Below are 24,240 nucleotides of genomic sequence, written 5' to 3'. Positions count from 1 at the left end.
ATTGTGATTTGTTCTTACAAAATTTCAACAAGGTGAAAATCATATTTCCATATTTATATATGTATATTCTTCACATTTTTTTCTGTTTACGACACGAGTAGATCAAATTTAGGACACGAGGTAATTTATAGTCCTTTCCGAATTTGATGACCTGAAGAACACGATGAACGTACTCAAAATCAGAGGAGTACCCTTTTGTAAATAATTACCGATCTTCGATCAAGAACATCCGGGAGGATGTAAGAAAGAGAAAGTACGAGGGTAGTCCCAGAAGTACCCGACGTTGACATATAGCTGGCGGTTGTTATTTGAAAACTTACTATATCCAAAAGTACAATCTTTATAAAGCTTAAGTTTGAAGTCTGAAGACGCTACGTTGTTTAGTATTTGTTTGACAGCCACCAATAGCATTTAGCGAGAAAGAAAGTGTTGTTCCATCAGCATCAGGACAATGCACCAGTTCACACATCCGGTATCGCGGTGGCCAAAATCAATGAATTAAAGTTCGAATTGCTTCCTCACGCACCCTGTTCGCCAGATTTAGCCCCCTCAGACTATTTTCACTTTCCAAACTTGAAAAAATGGCTCGGTGGTAAAAGATTTGCCAACAATGAAGAGATGGAGTCTGCGGTTAATGGCTATTTTGAGGAGCTCGACGGATCTCACTATAAATAAACACTATAAACAGCGTATCGAAGCTATTAAACATCGCTGGAAAAAGTGTATCGAGCTAAAAGGAGACTACATTGAGAAATAAAGTTATTTTTTCCCCAATTTTTTGTGTTTTCTTTGTTAGGTCGGGTACTTCTGGGACTACCCTCGTATCATCGATGGCGAGAACAGCAAGAGGATCGGCCAGGATGGAACTCTTATCTAGCAGTGTAGCGAAGTTGAATCGTATCACGCGAACGTCAGCAATGTAAACACAACGTCAAGACCGAAAATACAAGGCAGCCTATAGAATCTTCGATTAGCGACAGTTAGGACGACGTAGGGAGGAGAAGTTACCTAGATGACTGCATCATCGGAGACAGGAACAAGAAGAGGATCGATCAGGATGGGGTCCTTGTTAAGGAGGCTTGTCCCTGATACATCAACGCTAAGTATGGTGACGACGAGGAGGATGAAGGATAGGGTGACTGAAACGTCTAAGCCTATGAACGCGAGGTAGCTGATGAAATTTTCTGTCGACACCGATCAGATGGAGGTAGCAAAGAGATCGAGTATATATCGAGATCCCTGAACTACTGGTGATTGGAGTACAAAAGAGGTTGTCACGTAAACTTGGGATAGATGGGGAACGTAGAGAATGCAATTAAACACAGTTTCAAAACCTGTGAACGCGAAACACCCTGTGTGGTCTCGCAGAACAGTCTCACGAGGGGGTAGCAAAGTACCGCGATCACTGGTTCACTGGCGGGAAAGGGGATCAGGATGAAACTCGCGCGAACACGGATTACGATCACGAAGATTAGTGGTTCTGGCGGCGTGGACGGGGCAAGATTCGCTGTTGGATCGAGCGTAGCAGTCGCAGCAGGAACCTGGTGAAGGTGAACACAGTGCCGCAGCTGTTCGGGTAGGTGGTTGTCGTCTTCTTTGTCGCTAGCTTCATGTTTCGAGTCTGAGGGCGAGAAGTCCCTTTGGATCGACGGTCTCACCTATCTTCGGGGTGACCTCGATCGGCCAGAAAACCGGCGGGATGATTCTCGCCGAAGGACTCTCACCGCATCGTTTCCGAGAGAGAGAGAGAGAGAGAGAGAGAGAGAGAGAGAGAGAGAGAGCGCGCACTTCCGGCGGGTTATGGTATGCGCGCCGTGCCAGTACACGCGACAAACTGAAACGTGCGTTTCGGAGCTCTTTCACTGTCGCCACTCTCCCTCTCTCTCTCTCTCCTTTCCAAACGACGGCGCGTGCTTACTCTCCCCCCTCCCTCTCTCCCTCGGTCCTGTTTGAGGGCGCATGTCTGACTCGGCCGGTTAGTCTACTACTGTCTCGCGGCTCTGCCGCTTCCTACCCGCTCGCGGATCGTGTGCACGCACGCTCCCGGACCTCTCCTAAGTGTTTACCGGAGATGGGAACACTTTGTTCGAATGATAAATGGCGGCTGACTATGTACAAGGTGCTTCGAAACCTGCCGGCCAGTTCTGCTACACGAGGACCTCGGAATTGGGGGAATTTTGGTTGATAGCAGCACAATTACGCCCGAAAGACAATCCGCATGAACTTCGAGGATTTAATGCGTTGTCCGCTACACCAGAGTCCTGTAAGGTCACACGACATTAGAACCCAAATCTATCGACCAATCCAAAATATTTAAAATTGGAGAAATTGTTTTTCAGACGCTCTTCGAAGCACTAATCAAACTTGAATTGGCACGAAAGCAACTGTATTTATTTATATCCAGGAACAGCCTTCAGAATTTGAATGGTATCTCCACTCGACCAACCCTGGTAGTATTAAAAGGGGCTCCGTGATTGTGGTTATCATATTAGTCCAGTCAACGAAAAGTTGTAGAGGGACATGGAAGGAACACAATTTTTACCTTTGCGACTGTGTTTCGACTAGTTAAGAGGTAAACATCTTAAAAGTCCCCACTCCTAGGAGGTGAGCGGGGTGCAGGGGGCACGTAGAAGGTTCTCTTTTTCGGTTCTCCGCTTATATCTCGGAAACTATGTGTCCTAGCGATAAGACCATTCTATACAAAATTAAAGCTGACAAAACGTGCCACAAGATTGATTGGATTCAGTTTTTCGCCCTCTCGCATAGTTTCCGAGATATCCGCGTTCAAAGTTCACTTTGGTATTATTTGTTCGAGTTAGTGTATATGCTTCAATTTCAATTTCAACTTCAATTTCAACTTTAATTTTTCAATTTCAACATCACTTTCAACTTCAATTTTTCATTCTGAATATCAATTTTTCAATTTCAACTTCATGCTTTCAATTTTCTCTTCAATTTTTGAGTTTCAACATCAATTTCTCAATTTCAACATCAATTTCTCAAATTCCACTTCACTTTTTCAATTTCAACATCAATTTCTCGAATTCAACTTCAATTCCAACATTAATTTTTCAATTTCAACTTCAATTTTTCAGTTTCAACATCAATTTCTCAATTTCAACTTCAATTTTTCAAGTTCAACTTGAATTTTCCAATTTCAACCTCTATTTTTCGATTTTATCTTCAATTTCGAAACTTTATTTTCAACTTTAATGTTTCAATTTCAACATCACTTTCAACTTTAATTTTTCATTGTCAATATTAATTTTTCAATTTCAACTAAGTTTTCAATTTTCACTTCAATTTTTGAGTTTCGACATCAATTTCTCAATTTCAACTTCAATTTTTAGTTTCAACATCAATTTCTCAAATTCAACTTCAATTTTTCAATTTCAACTTCAAATGCACGTAGAAGGTCCCCCTTTTCGGTTTTCCGTTTATATCTCGGAAATTATGCGACCTAGCGATAAGACCATTCGATACAAAATTAATGGTGACAAAATATGCCATAAGATATCCGCGCTCAACGTGGCACCTTCTACGTGCCCCCCTGCACTCCGCTCACCTCCTAGGAGTAGGGAATTTTAGTATGTTTATCTCATAACTAGTCCAAACAAAGTCCCAAAGTTAAATATTGTGTTCCTTCCATTTCCCTCTACACCCCCCTTATGAGCATTCATTGACTGGACTATGTAGCGTGTCTGGCCAGAGCTGTATTGTTTTAAATATTTTGTATAAATTGTTATTTTAAAAATACAAACCGGCGTAACAGTCGGCGAAGGAGATTCCGGTGTACGTTGATTATATTTTTATGGAAACGGAAGAAATTGTTATAGAAGCGTAGAAATTTCTCATCTGGCAGTTGATGAATAAGTATGGTTGCTGTAATTGATATTATGAACAATGAATTTTCCATTTTTCTTCTCTAAATTGAAGGGAATGTACAAAAGTTTTTTTCAGTCTATTATAGTTCTTGTTTTCTACACTTAGGTAGGTTCTATGCTTTCAGTCTTAGCGTGCAAGATCAAGATACAGCCTTTTTCGGCAGCACTGATACGTACATTTGAATTAGGTGCACGGTATCAAGTATGCTATTTTTTGACGGACTTTCTCAAAAAGAATATCTACGATCACTCTCGAATGGTTCAGATATGAATTCAGAAGGAACAACTCAATGCGTATATCTGATAGAGCCTGATGGATTAGCATAATAATCGCATGCCAACTGATTCACGAACGCGCGTTAAATATTTTACCACTCTAGATCCTAAACTGAATTTATTCAATATTCATGAATTCTGTTTGCTGGGGCATGAAATAATACAAATCATACCGAGAAGAAAATAATATACAGTACACAATAATACACAACCTCACAAGATAAAAATTGTCTGTATTAACACTTTACCTACCGGAACCCTATTAATAGGATTTTCAATAATTTTGCTGTACCAAAAGAAAGCATAGAAATTTCTTTTACATTGCAATCTTAAATGAAACTATTAGATGACGTTATTGACGGTGACTTGTTAGTTCACAATGAGAATTGCTGTTACTATTGAAGGTTCCATTAAATAGTGTTTAGTCATGTACCATAGATTTTTCAAAATCATGCAATAATCGCCGGTCGGTAATGTGTTAATTGGCAGATCTGGTAGCTGCATACACATTCATTTATTTTATACAATTGAAAACAGTGTATTTTTAAATTCGTTAAACGTTTTTACTGTTTTGCAGTTGACGTATTCATTCTTGTCAATAAACGCATAAAATCCGTAGTTTAATCAGAACATATACAATAAAATAAACGTTATAAAATACATTACGTACGTTAAAACAACTTCCACTTAAAACAATGAGAAACAGCTCAAGTACCGAACAATCGACCGAAATTCAGTTTATCAATTTCGTCTTCACGATTAAAATCGCTATATTTAAAACAATAGCATCGGTTTCGAGGGAAGCAGATCAAATTCCCATTTCAGAAGAGCATTTCGCAGAAGCCTGCGTCACGGAAAGATTTACTCCAACTCCCACGTACCTTACTGGGGAGTTCAAAATAGAAGCCATTGTTCCGAGCTTCCAGAACCGGCTGATATAATAATTATGTCCGCTGATTTAATTGCTTCGTTTTTCCATGAGGTACGAGCCCGCGTGATCGGGGACGCCTGTGTATTTTATACGTGCACCGTGTAAAATTTCAAACCACTTAACGCGGAACATGCGTGCATAGACCGCGTAACTTCATTTACGCACAGCGTTACCATCGTTACACGTTTAACGAGCACTTGTATTTGTATTGTTCGTCACATTAAGGATATTCGGATCGAGAACTTTGAAAAAATCAACTTGTGTCCGCAAAAGAACGTATTTCAATTCATAAAAATAAGCTACTCGAAGATGCTTGAGGTATCAGGTATACATTCTGTCAAAAAAGTACCGGGAATTGGTCAATGAAACACAAAATATGTATTATTCATCCAAATTTATTGTATCGCCTTCAAAGTAGGCCCCTTCCGAAATAATACACTTATGCCAACGAATAACCCAATCATCAAAACATTTTTTAAACGCATTTTTTGGAATCAACTTCAGTACTCACCGCGAATTCTCTTTTATGTCATCTATTGACTGAAAACGGGTGCCTCGAAGTGGTAATTTGAGTTTTGGAAAAAGATAAAAGTCGTCCGGAGCGATATCAAGGGAATACGGTGGCTGCTGGATAAGATTTGTTGAGTTTTTCGCCAGAAATTCGTTCACAATGATAGCCTTGTGAGATGGTGCGTTATTGTGGTGCAAAATCCATCAGTTTTCTTTCCACAAATCTGGTCTTTTCCGACGAATTTGCTCTCTCAAACGCCGCATAACGCTCAGATAATATTCTTTATTTACTGTCACACCTTGTGGCAAGAACTCCGAGTGCACTACATCGCAGTAATCGAAAAAAACTGTCAACATCCCCTTCACTTTTGATCGACTTTGACGTGCTTTTTCGGTTTCGGATTAATTGGAGGGCGCCATTCCGAAGCTTGTTGACTAATTTGCATGTGAAATCGTAAACCCATGTCTCATCCCCAGTTACAATACGTTTTATGAATGTGTGGTCGGAATTGACTCGTTCTAACATGTCTTCAGCGACCTTAACGCGATAGAATTTTTGCAGAAACTTCGCAAAAATCGCAAAACACACTTGAGATGAGCAGACAAAATGGCGCACTGTAAACAAACTAAATGACAAGTAACGCTCAAACTCCGCGTGAGTATAGAGGACAGTTGTGCCAACTTAGCGACAAAACGAATTTCAACAATCCCTTTAAGCGGGCTTTTTAAATGATCGATTCCCGGTAGTTTCTTGACAGAATGTACATAATTGCCATACGACTGATGGGGAAAATCTAATTGTAAAACAGTTTTTTGGGTCATCGTTCTAATACTATACTGATCGATTCAAAATGTCTGGACGACCTTCAGCCGACCTATTGTCAGATGAAAACACAATAGCGCCATTCTTTAAAAATATAATAAGATACTTTATTTTTTTTTCATACCGTACCTACATTCCTACCGATGGTAAAGTTACGACATATTTTAAATTCAAATTAGTATGCTAGTATGCTACTTTCTTTTTAAAACCTTAAAAGTCTCTTGAAAGTCCTCGTTCCAGGAAGTCTCTACAATTTTAAGTATTCTGGCTTGAAAAAATATACAGAATATACTCGAAACGACAAGTAAATATTTATGCAAAAAGTAAATAAAAAAATCGTCTTTAGTTTTCTTCGAAGAAATTTCTAAAAATACCCTCTTAAGGGAAGTTCAGAGAGTCGAGACGAGTTTCTCTCGTGTCCGCGGCCGTACCTGCTGTCATCTTTCCTTGAATGCATGCGGTGTGTGCACCGGGGAAAAGGTGAATGCGACGCGGAGAAGGGACGATAATGCGATGGGGAGAAAAAATTACCTCGAAAGGAAAGACGAAAGGGATTTCGGTGCTGGCCGTCGCGCCGCCGCTTTTGTCAGCCGTGGAGCGAAGTCCACGGTCAAAAAGAGGCTAATATCGCTTTAAAACGGAACTCAAAGGCAGTAATAACGCTTCAGTCTTTCGGATGATATTGTAATTATGCGTCCTACCGGTAGAACGACCCATGTACGTGCAACTTGAAACCAACTACGCGTACACTCCAAAGAGATTTCACTACAACCGCTCCTGCGAAATTAGGACCGTGCTTGTACAGTTATCATTTTGTTCTTACTCAGTGCTATTTATTAATAAACTAATTCCATCTCTTAAACTGGTGATCAGAAATTTAATTATACAGGGTGTCCCACCCGATTTCAACATCTTGATTTTCTCGCTATTGTTACTCGTAGCAAAAAATGTTTCAGCAGAGGCTTGAATGGTATCGAGTGGAGCATATTTTGATGTTATTAGTTTTTTCGTGAGTGGACGCGTAAAGGTCATATAAAGGTCAACTTTGCTTTTTTAAATGGAATGAGGTATTTTTTAATATAATACATCGATCGATACAGCTGGACATTCGTTATAAAAAAGTACTAACCTATGTATGTCGAAAAGTTAGTAGTCCAGGAGATATTTCAATTTAAATAACTCTAAAATACCATTAGTGTCGTGTGTGTGCTAAGACGTTACACAAGTAAGTAAACTGGTTCTGTTGACTTTTTAAACTTGATCACCTCTATCACACACCGCCATTCTTCACCCTTCATTCAAGCCCTCGAACATCGCAAAACTCCCACTGGAACACGTTCTAAAATCGTCTCGAAGACGTCGTGTCTGATCTGGTTCGGATAGTCGAGGCTTCACTATATCGTGGATTAGGGAAAAAATTATAGTTCGAACTCTGCATCGTGTGGGATATCATTTTAACCGGAAAAGAGTCGCCCGTGTGCCAGTGGAGGTTTCATAAATAAACAATCAAAAATAAGAAAGTTACGAACAGAATTCTGCGTTGAAAAATAAGTTTGAGACACAAACTGATCCGAATTGATTCTAATCAGATTCGTTGGCTAGTGTACAGAGTCGCAATTTAGGGGCTGACATTCCTCGACAGCGTAATGTAGCAAACTTTATCGAATTCGCAAGTAAGTAAACGCTAACGTCTTCGTACGACAGCAATGGTGTTTTAGAGTTATTTAAATTGAAATATCTCCTGAACTATCAAAGTAACTTTTCGACATACATAGGTTAGTACTTTTTTATAACGAATGTCCAGCTGCATCGATTGATGTATTAAAAAATACCTCTGTTACGTCCCGGAGTCTGACTTTCGCGAAAACTATCGTTCCGCGACCCATTCCCCTTACTGGACGTTCTCAAATGCGATACAACCTTTTGTCCACGCGGCACGTTACGTCCGACGTCTGACTGGGAACCACGACTTTCGCGAACATGCGTATTCTACTTAACGCTTACAGTAGATTCGCCCCAAAGCGGCGGACGAGAACAGAGATAACTGAGACGGCGCGAATCTTCGCAGGGAAATATCTAGCAACTTATCGGACAGTTGAGTATAGCGATCGGTGAAGACAGGCAGGCTTCCTTTATGCGAACTGCTTCCGTTGCTCGCTGACGGCTGCAGTCGAATCAGGCTGGATCGTCGTAGGAAGGACGATGATTCTCACTCGTCCTGGGAAGATCACGTCGTCGGTGATCCTCGGTTGGCGGGAGATACCCCGCTGTTGTCCTCCGTCTCGCGTTCGTTGATGCGCACGAGCTTTCGTAATTGATAACGACGAATGCGAATTGAATAGGAAAGTATCGCCAGCGCGAGGATGTAGGGAGAAGAACTAAGCGAGACTCACTTATTAAATTAATAACTGGGAATATATTTGTAACGTATGAAATGAAATTATAATGAACTAGAAGCGCGTGTTATAGCAGGACCGCTCAAAGGCGGATGAGAGCGAGGACTCGTCGGAGTCCGGACCGGGACATCCAGGAGGCGGCGAGCCTCGTTGGAGTCTTGAACGAACGTGTCAGACTGGCTGTCCGAATTGAACTGAATTAACTGAACTCTTTTTAGGATCGTGAGGTCGAATACATAGGTGTCTTATCTTCTACCGGATGTCTCGTTAGACATAACGCTATGGATGTTATGAGAAGCGCGCGATTAATGATTACGGTGAATGCTACGTGATACTGCTACGGGGAATACATTAAGATATGATTATTATACAAGGGTTAAGATAAGAATGGGTATATGGTATGAGGTGAGAATCGGATCTGATGAACGGAGCGAAGTATGACTACTTATAACTAATCAATATTCTTAATAATTACGGTTACAATATCCTACTCTTATTGGCTATGCTTGTAACCTATGGCAACACGTCGGCAGACGTGACACTCATTCCATTTAAAAAAGCAAAGTTGATCTTTACATTTTACAAAGTTGACCTTCACGCGTCCACTCACGAAAAACTAATAACATCGAAATATGCTCCACTCGATACCATTTAAGACTCTGCTGAAACATTTTTTGCTACGAGTAACAATAGCGAGGAAATCAAGATGTCGAAATCGGGTGGGACACCCTGTATGTAGATTAAATTTCGTTGTGCGCTGTTTCAGTGATTGTTCAACGGGCTTTAGATTGTCTCAGCAATAAATGCACGGGATAACAAAGCAAGATTTGTTATCACGCTGGAATGTTATTTTGAGTGCTGGTAGCTATTGTAGATCGCACAAATACAGGAAAATATTATTAAATTTTAGTGAGGGTTGTCGTTTTTATAAATGCATAAAAGTCCGCAGTGGATTGGTTGTTTACTGAAATATGATGCGTGATTGTGAATATGTATTTTGATCTCTGTAGAAACATTAATTTCAACAGTAAATATTCAACGAACTATTGTTGCTCAGATTGCCGAATTTTCAGGTAGATTCGCATCCTCGCCGAAGAGGCCTTCGCAGTTATTGACACGAGGAAATAAGTCGCGTAGTTTGCGTGCTGGCGAACAATGCGCTGTGCAACAATTCCTGTCGGTGAACTGTTTAAGTTTGCGCGGGCTGTAATCAAACCAAGTTTCGACACTTTATGCCTTCGGAATCTCTGGTCCAGAACTTGATGTAAGCTTACGAAAGGTGAAATGCGCGATGTTTCTCTCGCCCACGCTTCGCCCGTTCATTTGGACGAATGACAAACAGTTTTCTGTAGTGGACATTGATTTTATTTGCATCACCAACGCAACGGATCGAAAAAGTTTATCGTATCAAGGTCTGACCAATTTTATGTTATACTACTAGATACTACTGGATCATTCTTCTAATAATTTCTGATTCTGTTTTCTTTCCTGCTGACTATTTATTGATTAACATTCCTCACATTCACATTTGCCATCACTCTTACAGTTAATAATTTCTATTCTAATGATTGGTAGTATCATTGTCAGTTCATTCTGAATTAACAACTTTTCTGTAAGTTATTCACGACATGATTCAATACGACAGGTTTCCGTGGAATAAACGACAACTAGGGTAAAATTAAAATCAATATTTCTAGTTTCCGTAAAATTCGTGCGCGCAACAGCCACTGCTCGAGCCATTAGGCTTTCCGCCGCAGGCCACTATGTATAATATTCGATTACTCGTCATTCAGTTTATTCATCTATTCAAATTTCGAAATCGCAACGCGTTTTCAATAGCCAATCCCACGTACGTACCTGTAAAACATTCCGAGTGAATGCAAAATGTCAGAATACGTCTGATCCTTTGCAGTTTCATCGGATGTGTTTAAACAATTGTTTCGGAAAGGTCACACCGGATTTATGCAAAAGAAAATGGGTTATTTCGAGCAGCACGTCAGGGGCGCTTATGTTCTGGTGGACGTTTCGGTAACACTCTCGCCTTTCATTCGGCACGTTCGTTTTTCCTTTTGCGACACGAAAATAGAGTCTGGTAATATCAAATCGCCGCGTGGTGCACCGTGATTCCAGAGGGGAGAGGAGAGATGTCCTCGGTTTTCTTTGTCGTCGATCGCCGCTGTCCGGCTGACCAGTTCGCCGCTATACTACTGGCGGCCTTTTGCATTCGGCCGGAGATGCACAGATTCTGCGGAAGAGGTGGGAGGATACAATACAAATATCGTGAATAGCACGAATCAATGGCTGCTGTACCGGGTGTCCCGTCATAACTGTTGCAATCAACGAGCCGGTAATTGTCCAACAAACAATCCCCCGGAAAGTACCACGTCCAACTTGCTCTTCCCCTTACTAAATCACCGGGAAAATTAATTCGATTCAATGCGCTGCTGCTTCCAATTAAAACTATGGAGAAACCTGGAACTATCAATTCGGACTTCCAGATTTTTCGTTATACGATCACATATTAATAATATTTTATTTGACAAAACAGGGGTCAGAATGGAACAAGTAAATCTTTTTTCCAATTCTCTTGATAAAATTACCGAGGGAACTAGTTTGGTATAAAGTGCTGTGGATTTTAATGGTCCTATTCACTTTAAATTAAAGCTCGGTCCAAGGTTCAACCCAGTGTTGGGCAAAAATTGTATTTAAATACATTGTCTTTCAATTGTATTTAAATACAAATTTCGAATAACGAATACAAATTTTGTATCTTGTATTCGTTATTCGAAGGTTTGAATACAAAAGTATCTTTTACTCGAGTTTTATTTCAATAATCTTGTATTCTCAGAGAATGTATTCGATGAATACAAAATTATTTCAATAAGAGTCGAATGAAAGATACTTTTTTATTCGAACCTTCGAATAACGAATAAAAGTTATGTATCTTTTATTCCAATCGGTATTTAAATAATGTTAATGGTTGGTTAATGGTTTATTCGTTACTCCATATCGTAGTACAGAGATAGCATTGTAGAGCCGAGGCGAGAAGTATTTAAATACTGCCCCCAACTCGGAATAGTTCAACCCGAGAATACTACCAAATAACACAATATAATCAATTCTAGATTCTTTAATTCAAAGGCCGAATTATGAAATTGCTATGCTAAAATAGTTAGAAGTGCACAAAAATTCCCGTAAAAAAAAATGTAAAAAATGCAGATCGTGGCACAGAGTAAATACTAAACCGTTCAGCGGTCTCGCGCAGCAAACTTCCACGGTCGGATCGTTTATTTCAAAATTCCAGGTGATCTCTTCATTCCAGTTGCTCGTGCGACCGATAACTATAACGCGAGAGTCCACCCTGTGCGTAGCGATCGAGTACGGAATGGTCGTGGAAGATCGATTCGTGGGACGATTACAGGAATCCCTTGGACCGGGCTCTGATCGATGTGTTCCGGAGAATGGATGAACGCTCGATAGGAAATTCCTTGGGTTCTACCTTGGCCCGTCTTTTTTCTCGTTCGCAGCCCCGACACGTCCTCCCGACGGTGTTCAGCGCGATAATACCAACCGCGATGAATGCCGGAGGAAAAATTGGTAAATACGAATCTTTAAGGGGTTGGGGGTGCGCGCCCTCCGAGGACTCGATCATGGCCACTGTGTATTTCTTTTCCTTTTTCTCCGCGCGATTTTTCTATTCGATCGCGAAACGAATCGGTTCGTCGGCGAGCTCCTCGACATTGATCAAAGATAATGCTAGCATATAGGGGCTGTCATAGTAGACCAGGGGTCGGCAAACTACGGCCCGCCGCACAGTGGGCTGTATGCCCGATTTCAGCGGTCAAAATTCAATTTTTAAAACTTTACATAAATTGTAAAATTGTTCTGGCTTCAGTTAGTTGAATATCTGAGGAACAATCTCCCATCATTCGTTTTCCCATTCATGTATCCATAAAGCACACATCAAAGGTTCATACGATTAAACATCGCAGCGTAAACCTTAGGTATGAGACATGAATATTACGCAACATTACTAAACCAGTAATGTTATATGATGAATTTTCCAATAAACTTTACTTTTGTCATGATCTTAATTTATCTAATAAAAAAAATGTTGAACCAACTGTTTCTCACATACAATTAACTGTATGTAACTGATTCCAATAAAAGTGGAATGTTAATAACGATTAACCATCAAGGTATATTCGTAAGAGTGGATTTAAGAACATATTATGACTTTTCACATTTACCGCCTTATATCGATTGATATAACCTAGATCGGTTTCAAATTCGTTCGTACATCAGTATCTTGACAGCAAGCATGTCCGACGCACGCAACACACGTGTCACACATTTATCATAAATTTATTTTCCCCAAAGCAAGTGAGTGTGTCTTTATGAACAATATTTCTTATATTCAATCATTCAATAGTTGTGTTTTTTATGTCAGAATGTTAAAGCCGTTGTGGAATAAATGAATTCACGCACTTTTAGCACACACTATATGAATTGTATTTCGATAAATGTTTAATAAACTGTGTCGTACATTGCCGCGACCGCGTGCGCGAGACTCGCATGGAACACACACCTAGAACAGTAGAACGCCGGCAGGTGTCGCTGCCTCGATCAATCATACATCGATGTATTTCCTAACATTTTAAAATTATTATAACATATTTACTTTACAGACGCGATTCAAATAAATCTTGAAAAAGATCCAAACTAGGATCGAAACGTTGATTTTGTTTGACAATTAGCAAAATTGCTTTATAGTTCGTAATAAACGATCGAACCGTTGCGCCGAAAGCATTTAAAAATTTATTAACAGCAAATACGATCGATAGAAGAAACATATTTGTAAATGTGAATCTTTTATTCGTATTTTTGTGAGTGTTAGTAAAACTTGTATATACATTATGTAAAAGTATCACTTAATAATATAAAAAAATAAACGTTTTTTTGCTCTATGAGAAAATTACCCATTCATATCTTCATGTTTGCTACTTGGTCCGCTGAGCCTAAAATTTTTACAATCTGGCCCTTTCTAAAAAAAGTTTGCCGACCCCTGTAGTAGACGATTGACGAAAGTAGCCTAATATGGGGCGGTCGAAAACAGACTCTCTCTCTCTCTCTCTCTCTCGGGCATTATTCAAATAATGTATTATTTCATTAGAATCTGTTTGATCTCATTGAAATGAATGTCAGAGTTAACTTATGGTCGTGGTTGTAATTATCATTACGGAACTAAGGATTAAATGCGGGTTCGACGTCGAAAATATAAATTAGCACGGCAATTAAAAATTGTACAGGGTATCACGTCCGCGCGGAGTTAATTGTTCGAGTCCGGTAAATTAATTAAACGTTCCCAAACTAATCCCCGAATAAAGCGTGTTTCACGTTCATTGTCGTAATAGTTTCATTGTCGGACGCTCGATATTCTGTACCGCTTGATGCTGCGTAATTATATTTCTCTCGATCATCGGTATGTTTCTGATCGGTCCAGGGTAGGGGGAAAAGCTATTATGATAATCGCGAAACAATAGCTCGGGGCTCAACGGGATTATAGCGCTTGAAACAGCTGTTTAGATTTTTGTTAACGATCTGTTGCGAAGCGAATACTCACGGTATGCGCGTTCCTTGAAATTGTAAATAAACATGTACGATTATTCCAAACGATAATTACATTCTGTCAAAAAAGTACCGGGAATTGGACAATGAAACACAAAATATGTATTATTCATCCAAACTTATTGTATCGCCTTCAAAGTAGGCCCCTTTCGAAATAATACACTTATGCCAACGAATAACCCAATCATCAAAACATTTTTTAAACGCATTTTTTGGAATCAACGTCAGTACTCGCCGCGAATTCTCTTTTATGTCATCTATCGACTGAAAACGGGTGCCTCGAAGTGGTAATTTGAGTTTTGGAAAAAGAAAAAAGTCGGCCAGAGCCATATCAGGGAATACGGTGGCTGCTCGATAAGATTTGTTGAGTTTTTGGCCAGAAATTCGTTCGCAATGATAGCCTTGTGAGTTGGTGCGTTATCGTGGTGCAAAATCCATGAGTTTTCTTTCCACAAATCTGGTCTTTTTCGAAGAATTTGCTCTAAAACGCCGCATAACGCTCAGATAATATTCTTTATTTACTGTCTCACCTTGTGGCAAGAATTCCGAGGGCACAAACACCGCGGTAATCGAAAAAAACTGTCAACGTCACCTTCACTTTTGATCGACTTTGACGTGCTTTCTTCGGTTTCGGCTCAATTGGAAGGCGCTATTCCGAAGCTTGTTGACTGGTTTGCATGTGAAACTCGTACACCCATGTCTCACCACCAATTAAAATGCGTTTTATGAATGTGGGGTCGGAATTGACTCGTTCTAACATGTCTTCGGCGGATTTAACGCGATTGAGTTTTTGCAGAAAATTCGCAAAACACACTTGAGATGAACTGACAAAATGGCACATTGTAAACAAACTAAATGACAAGTGACGCTCAAACTCCGCGTGAGTATAGAGGACAGTTGTGCCAACTTAGCGACAGAAAGAATTTCAACAGTCCCATTAAGCGGGCTGTTTAAATGATCGATTCCCGGTACTTTCTTGTCAGAATGTATAATATAAAGTGCTTCATTACAGATTAATATTGAGATTTAATTTCGAGAATGTTCTCGCGTTCATTTAAATTGCTAGTCGATCATGTCAGTTATTGTATCGTCTTCTTATCGTTGACGATCAGGGGCGATCCACCGCACCTGTCGATGCCGACAGGTTCGCATTAAATTTGTCCGTTGCTCAGGAACAGGAACACAGTGGTGAAACTAATCTCCGTGGTGAATACACACAGCATCCGGCGTGATTGGTTCATCGTGATGCATTTAACTGACGACTACATTTAGCGCTCCACCGATTGGCTAATCCTTCATCGCGAGGTTTTCCGACGTCGACATGTGCGTCACGGTTGAACGTATTCGTAACGTAATTTGCGCAACGTGTTCTTTAAGGGGTAGACTCGTTTCTAGGATTGCAAGGGTGGACTTTGGAGTAGCGAAAAGCGCTAGATAGAAAATTAATTTAAAAGTCCTATTTCTATTTTTCAGTTCATCACAATATATAATACTATGTATATTCAGTTCATTATACTATATTATAATATATATTGAGTATGGGAATAAGTTTCCGCCCTCTTGAAAGAGGTGCATCTGGGGGGATCAGAGGGGGGGGGGGGTGTCATTTATTATGAACTCCTTAAACCGTCCGAAACAATCACTGGCGATCGTTACCGACTGCAGCTAATACGTTTGAATCGAGCTTTGAAAGAAAAACGACCGGGATGGGACAGTAGACATGATAAACTCATTTTGCTGCATGACAACGCTAGGCCACACGTTGCTCAACCTGTCAAAAAACATTTAGAAGGAGTGAATTGGGAAATCTTGACCCACCCGCCGCGCCGTATTCCCCAGACATTGCACCTCGGATTACCATCTATTCCGAACTATGCCCTTACTGGAGAGCGTTTCACTTCTTACGAAAGTATCGAAAAATGGCTGAATGAATGGATCGAGTCGAAAGAGCCTGATTTTTTTCTCCGAGGAATCCGTATTCTGGTTGAAAGATGGGGAAAAGTTGTCGCTTCCAATGGTGCATACTTCGCATAATATCATGTAATATTTATAAAAAGGGCGGAAACTTATTTTAATATTAATTTCAGTAGAGAGAGGTTGCGTGTGTAACTGAAAAATAGAAATAGGACTTTTAAATTGATCTTTTATCTAGGATAATATTATCCAGTACGTGATCCAATCAGCGAAAGATTCACAGCGAACGAGCTCCACACATTCCGCGAAAGAATTCCGCTCACACACCGGGTAACTCCGCGGGCAATTCGAGCATGCCCTAAACGATCCACCCTTCAACTCGCTAAAACTGCCCGCCCTAATTGACTCGTCTCCCGCCGGTAAAGACATTCTTCTGCAGCTGAAAGTGCTGGAGGCCACGGTGGAATTCCGTAGCATCGAACTCGCCACGAAAATTTGAAAAACGAGCGGAATCTAGGTCTTCCGGGGTTCCGACTCGCCACCACGAACCTCTCGATGAAAACCAAAGAGTATTGGACGCGGCTGCGCACTACCGCGAACTTCTATACTTCTTCAATGATCGAATTCAGTTCACATGTTCTCAAAAAGAGAAAGACATTTCCGAATATATACTTGTTTGCACACACCAAACACATCCCAAATAAAACATTCGTTTTCAGCGATGAACCAACAACCGGTGATAATTGCGAATCAACGACGCGCCCAATCGATCGCGTTACAGTCGATATCGCGAATCGAGGGCCGTGTCTCGCGGGTAAGGGGATGAGAAAACGACGGGGGAGGAATCGCAAAACCTAGCGGGGCGTTTGACATGTGCTCTCGATCGCGCATGCACCCCCGCTGATGCTGTGCCAACGTGAAATTGGTCTGTCAGTTGATCGCGCCTGTTGCTACGACACAGTTTCACCCCCCGCTCCTCGCTCACTATCATCCTCTTGCTAGCCACCCCCTGCCGCTCGATTTCTGTACGCAGTTATACCTGTTACACCGACGAGAAATCTACACATTACTTGCCGGCGACTATTTAATAGATTTTAATCGTTCACGATTTACAGATGAGATTTAAGTTTAACAATCAGTTCTTCGAATCTCGCTAATAGGCTTGCGGCAAGTGCGTTAAAAGTAAAAGTGCGCAAAGTAAAAGTAGTTTATTTATGGAAATAAACGTAGCAAAGTTAATGCTGAGAGTTCTTGCATTTTGCAGATCCTAGATAATAATTGCAAAAATAAAAAGGTTCCCCGTGCGTCAAATCAAAGGTTCGAAAAAGAAATAGGGAGCTTGAAATTTGCTTTTCGACTAAAAGTTCTTTTCGTTCGACGGACACTGCGTCACGGGAGATCAATTAGGAAGAAAATTCGAAACCCGGGATTTTTCCGAGCGTCCTTGGCATCGTGAATCGGCCGTGTTTTGCGGCCGGAAGTCCATAAAGCAGGAATTCCCTTCGCGCCGCTCATCCCGGACGCCTTCCCTCCTGCCTCGGCTTTATCGAGTGAGGAGAAGTCATCGGTTTTACGAGGTTTAGCGAGTTAGAGCGATGTCCTACCTCCTTATCTGAAATATCGAGATTCTTTCGGCTGCTGGGCGAGGCCGACAGCAACTTCGCCCGTCTAAAATAAAGCTGTGACCCTCTTAGACCTGCCGTTGCGCTTATATTCCTTTTTTCCCCTCCCCTCTCTTCTTTTCTAACGACACTGTGTCACCAACACCTCCCAACGACGTTGCAATTTATCCGAGTCTTTACAGGCTACCGGCGGGTCTCGAGGATTCTAGAAAAAGCGAAGAAATCGGAGGGAAACGAAAGCGTTCCTAGGAAAAATTTCGCTGTCAATTCGCCGATTATTAAGCTTAAGAACTCGAAGCGACGGGCCATTAACGTAGAAGTAATTTTATCATTGCGGAAGTTCATTTTCTAGGTCGCTGTTTTCCATCAGCGTTATTTCTATCCGATGCTCGAGCGCGTTAAAAATGTATCACGATCCTTTCAGGATGTCGATTCGATCATGGGCTATATCGAACGCTAGGTTAAAACGAAAGGCACTCTAGCCTTTTCTAGCCTGTGCGCGAACTTTCCGCGAACAATGTTCCTAATTTCAAAGCAACGCAATGCCGAGAGCTTGCCATTTCCAAACTTTCGCGTGCCTCTTTTAATTAACGAACAGAATTTTGACAGGTGTTTTGGTTTGGATAAATTTATTCAATTCTTTATGTTTGGGATTGGCTGCGCGTGTCGTAGAATCGTGACGCACGATCCACCACGCAGCCCAGGTATTGGATCGATCAGCAGCGCACCGCGCTATAGGCTGTCGCCGTCGCATCGATTATCGACTAGACTAAATAGAATTCGATTGGTCTAGCTGTTCGTAATCGCAAAGTCATTGTTCCGACGCGACGGTGAGAGAGAATCGCTCGCTGCTCGTCGATCAGATCAATCTCTAATTAGCATCGCTATGAAAACGTGGCGCGTCGTTGGACCGGTTTTCTCTACTAGCTGGAATTCAAATCCCGCTAAATTCTCAGCAACGCTGCTGTGAATCATTCTTTCAAACACATCAATTACTTCGTTCATTTCTTTATTTTGCTCTAGCCAAACATACAATTTGGCTGGAGACCTGTACATAGTTTTTGTATAAAGTTTTTGGTTTTGACGATTCGCAAGACGGGAAATAAAGTGTGCTCGTTCCACATCGAAGAGTGTTCTTATCCCGCCTAATCCTAAACACTTTAAGATTAAAAATAAAAGGATTTGTACCTTCGGCGGGCTGGTTTGATCCTACGATTAAACCATAATAATCTCAAATTAAATGATTAGATAACGTTATCGAAGACAACTTGCCGAGTTGTAAGGCGGTTTAAAAATGGCACTGCGAGGCAGAACGCTCCCTTAAGGGCTACGTATGAAAGAGCCAAGTACATTTCTCTCGAGTCCCGAGTCCCGAGCCGTTTCTCTTCTCGCCGCGCCGCGCCGCGCCGGGACGCTTACATTTAAACATGAAATCAGGATCACCGACGGCGAGGCCTCACATTCGTGCGGTTCGTAAAAGCGTGCCGCGCATTCTTCTTCCTCGCTCGCTCGCTACGAAAATGTTACCATCTACTTGCCGGGGCAGGTTCTTAATCTGCGGGAGTATGAAAATAAGAATTCCGCGGCGGCTTCCCGCGCCGACTCCCTGGCGAAATCAATTTCTGAGATGGAACTTGCCGAACGAGTCGTCTGACCTTTGCCAGACTATTCTACTTGACTTCGACAGTAATTGAAGTTTAGAGAGAGAGAGAGAGAGAGAGAGAGAGAGAGAGAGAGAGAGAGAGAGAGAGAGAGAGAGAGAGAGAGAGAGAGGACCGCTTTATGTAACTCGTAACATTCAACGAGAACAACAAGCAATTGTAATATTGTAATAAGAAGCGCCACTCTAGGTGCCTGTGTTTGGAAATTAATATTTTGTTCAACTGCTGCTAAACGATTCCTTTATAACGTGATCTAAAATGTGTTACAGTCTCGTGAATTAAATATTAATATTAATATTTTCATTAAGAAGCTGCTCGTTTTATTAAAAGGTCTGCAAATGGGTTTTCGGTAATCATGGTTCTAAGCGCATTTCCAATTAATTCTGTTGAAAATTATTGAAAAATGTGTGCCTTCTTCTAAATATAAAGATCAAACATACTGTGACAATATCCTTCGATTCTTCTACTGTCTTCCCAATTTTGTGTTTATTGTCTTTGTCATATTTGTATAAAATCTTTTTTTTATTCAGCTTCATAATTCTTCGAAAGAACGCTGAAGAAGTTCTTCGTTATAAAACAAATTTGTACGGTTTAACGCAGTGTGTTGCGATAATATTTTATGGACAGTCGCGGGAGAAACTATAAAATCTGGTGCATGCGGCAGAACTGGTGGTGGGATGTTTGGAAATTCATTAACCTATGTATGATACAAATGGAATTTGGGTTGGCTTTTATGAACGACGCTGTTTTATTGCGTCGGCAATGCGCGATAACGTGCATAGCGGCAGCTGGACCATCAAACAGTGATGGAACTTCGGAGACAAATACTGCCGAGCCGTGCTCTCAGGAAAACGGATATCTGCAGCAAATTTCACGTCATAAACGTCCGGCGCATGGCAGGGTCTCTCAATCTCTGCGGTCGAGGAGTACAGAGCTCTGCCTCTTTCATATATTTATCCCGTCGACGTTCCCCGTTCTCCTGAATCTTTCTTTTCCTCCAAACCGCCTCTCAATCGGAGGACACACGCCGAGCTGCGATGAAATTACGAGCAACGCCGGGGAAAATTCGAAACAGCTTCAAACGGACTGCGAGAAGTGAAAGACACACAAGGAACAAATTGTTTCGCTCGCTTCCCATGCAAATACCATTCAATCTCCCCTCACACACGGATTTGGGAAGAGCGACATTTTAATTGCCTCGCTGCAACAATTTCGTCCACTAAAATTTCGCTTTATTTTTTAATCCTTTCGCGTATCTTTTTGAAAATAAAGTTTCACTGGTTTTAACTTTCGGTCTTTTCACTTAGGTTCGAAAAGAGGAAAATTTTAGTCGCTTCACTATTTCTCTGGTGTACGGGATTTTTACTTTATTTTTAATCCCTCCGTACCTGGAAAAAGAAAAATTTATCTCCAATGTTAATCGTAATTTTAACTATAATTCAATTAAACCGGAAAATTAATAATTTAAAACATGTACTGCGCCTTACTGCGGTTCTAGATTTTACGAGAATCTAGGTGTACGCTAGTGCACCAGCCAAGTTCTCGCACTACCTCCTCTTACACAAAACAACGTATTGTTAGCCGTTTCTTAGAAGCTTAATTTCGTACACTTGTTAAATGCTATCATGTCTCAATATTGACAAAACATTAATCTTCCAACATTAGTAGGTTCCGCGATATAGGACCTCAAAAATCGCTAAATTTGTCACGGATTGACTGACTGACTGACTGACTGACTGACTGACTGACTGACAGATCATCAAAACCATTTGGGTACTTCCCATTGACCTATAAGCTTGAAATTTGGTACATAGGTTCACCATAACAAACACTCAAAGGAATAATTATCAAAGTTTGAAATTTTACACCTTAAAGGGGTTGTATTGGAAGAAAACATTACAAAATAGGTACGTAGGATAGAACATATAAAAAATGGATGTATCTCGGGAACGGTGCGTCCTACCGCAAAAATAACGAAATTTTCAAAAGACTCAACCCGGAAGCATATACGGTATGCCCAACCACACACATGACGTATGTAGTCTTCTACATATTCTTCAAAAAACAAAAGAAAAAATTCATACGCGTGAAACTTCTTGCTTCTTGGGTGTAGATACAGATTTCAACAAAAATTGATGAAATCCCAACAAAAACATCTGTAAACAGGAGCCAAGTTCTTATGGCCGTAAAAATTGTGAGATCAAAATACGGCCAAGTTTGATTAATGTAGCCCTCCGTGTAACTCTTTAAAAATTAAATAGCGTTCTTTTAAACTAATTTTTACAAACGCTTTTTTCAGTATTGCAAGAGGTATTTCTAAGCTAACGAACTTGGCAGTATTTTGTTCGATCTCACAATTTTTACGGCCATAAGTGTACTTGGCTCCTGTTTACAGGATGTTTTTGTTGGGATACATTCTACTCGTAATTATTACATAAGGCGTGAACGATTTATTATTGTTACGAAATTATGTATGTGTAGAAAGCATCTGTAGAATGAACATAAAAGAACATTTGTTAGATAGATATATATCTATCATCGGTAACGCAATAGCAAAGCTCACATTCCAAGTAACGCAACAAATGCCTGTGTTTCATGTAACTTTACAGTTTCGTGAGAAACAAGTGTGAAACGGGACACGGCGAGCCTTTTCCCACGGTATGGCGGAGAGTTTATTTAATTTCGAACCTAATTAGACGCCTAATGAGGGAAATAAGTTACCCCTTCCATCGCCAATTATCAAGGCAGACTTTCAGAGCCCGCGACACCGCTTTAGAACAGCTGGTCCGGTATTTTTCATTGAAATTGTCGCAGGGGTTATTCTAAGGAACCGTAAGCCCTTGGCGACTGCGTTCCATCGTCCATTCTTCTAAAACGAGTATTCTTCTATAGCGAGTTCCGCACGCTCGAAAGCCGATTCCGTTGTGAGGGGAGTAATTACATTCGCGGTAGAGAGTTTCCTCTTTTTTTTCATGCGTTTTCGATTTATTTTGGAAGAGTCCCGTCACTTCCGGCGGCCGCTGACGGTTGGCAATCGCGGCTGCAAGTCGATGTAAATGTAAATGCGCATCTGGTGCGGATGTATCGTGTGTCAACGGAACGCTAACAGTGAAAATTGAGGTTGATATTAATAGGAGAACCGAAGAGAATTATTGCAGGCTCTCTGTTTGCGTACTGTGCAGGACAAAACGATGCGACTTCTCTGCTATTTAATCACACAAATCATTTAATCACTCACGTCATTAACATCACTACATTGCAAGTTTTTTGGAACACTGTTTCTACCGAAGGTGTCAAAAGACTCTGTTTCAAATTTTAAATGAAAATTGATTGAGACTGTAAAGTGAATTTAAAGTTTTCACTAAAATGTTCATCAACATAATTATTACTGATTCATAATTGCGCTCGATCACATATGTAATAGATTATAGACATTTGTGCATTCGTAGTATTTCTATATTCGTAAAATAATATTTATTTTATTCGTTAAATACAAGAATATGGTTTTATTAACTAAAATCAGTAGCATGTCTATATTTTGAGAATAAGTAAATCGTTTTTCTTTTGGTCGACAGAATAAACTGTTCTCTTATTCCGATTAATTTCGAGGCTGTTTATTCTGTAATATAAAAACGCAAAGCGCCAGAAAAATCGTGGATAGATATTTTCAGTCGTTCATTTTACACGGAACGCTCATGGTCTCGTAAAATAACGTTCGCCAATGAGATCCGAGAGCGTATCCAGTTCCCCATTGCCAATTCCCACAAAGGATTATGTAATTTCTTCTCGATGACGACTAGACAATTGCGCCATTTCAATTTCGGGAGCGGCTTTCATTAAAACGCGTCCAATTTCGACCCGTCCGAAACGACCGACGAAATCAAAAATTTACCTCTATATTAATCTGCCATAAATAAAGAACCGTTTGAATTTCCCCGATTCTAGCGGCAACTATTCCGGGTCGTGATCCATAATTATTATTACGCGTTTGCGGCGTTACACCACGCTCGTCTCCCGGCGCGCCGCGCCGGGCTGAACGTGCCATCGCGCGTCTAGGTCGCGCCCTGATTGGTCCGTGTTTTCCGTTAATAACTCCTAAACAAAGCCCCGGCTGACATTGGTGCAAAGGAAAATATTGCTTCAAATGACCTAAGGAACCTCCCATTTCCTGGAGTCGAAGGGGTTTTTTTGACACCCTGTATATTATTATATAAAAGATATTTTAACAGAAATTTATTTCTTCTAATAATTATATAATTAGTATATATTAATTATATATATAATATATTATATAATTATATAATTATTATATAAAACATATTTTAACACGTTATTAACACGTATTTTAACATATTATATAATTATTAGAAGAGATAAACTTCTGTTAAAATATTTTTTAGGTAAAAATCAAGCTACTTTTTTTTAATGAAGCATAGTATTAGTATATGAACGATTAAGAGATATACATATTTTTTTCGTAAGTACTTCAATCGTTTCTGCCGTGAAAACGGCGTGTCAAAAGAGACAACTTTTACACGTCCATAAAGGCATCTCTGCTGGGACGACGTTTTGACGTTTGAAGGCAGGTGCCTTTT

The 24,240-nt window shown here is 40.5% G+C and overlaps 1 protein-coding gene and 1 long non-coding RNA gene across 5 annotated transcripts in view; one reads left to right on the top strand and one right to left on the bottom strand.

The window, feature by feature from the left end:
* The window catches only part of Dcma (decima), a 53,952-nt gene extending 52,110 nt beyond the window's left edge, over positions 1 to 1,842 (bottom strand). For 2 of the 4 annotated variants that reach the window (XM_076424741.1, XM_076424732.1), the window contains exon 1: positions 1,335 to 1,835. The gene's annotated coding sequence lies outside the window, so the exon portion shown is untranslated. Of the gene's footprint in view, positions 1 to 1,334 lie in introns of all 4 variants that reach the window. The other 2 variants (XM_076424788.1, XM_076424760.1) reach the window with 2 other exon arrangements.
* LOC143209319 (uncharacterized) overlaps positions 1 to 24,240 on the top strand; it is a 76,012-nt gene that overhangs the window by 634 nt on the left and 51,138 nt on the right. Inside the window, exon 2 of the long non-coding RNA XR_013009070.1 lies at positions 102 to 2,263. This is a non-coding gene — a long non-coding RNA (uncharacterized LOC143209319). The remainder of the gene's footprint in view (positions 1 to 101; positions 2,264 to 24,240) is intronic.

The sequence above is a fragment of the Lasioglossum baleicum genome, chromosome 1, assembly GCF_051020765.1.
Source record: "Lasioglossum baleicum chromosome 1, iyLasBale1, whole genome shotgun sequence".
Taxonomy (NCBI): Eukaryota; Metazoa; Arthropoda; class Insecta; order Hymenoptera; family Halictidae; genus Lasioglossum; species Lasioglossum baleicum.
The sequence above is the reverse complement of the archived record's forward strand: the minus strand, read 5'-3'. Positions and strand labels throughout refer to the sequence as shown.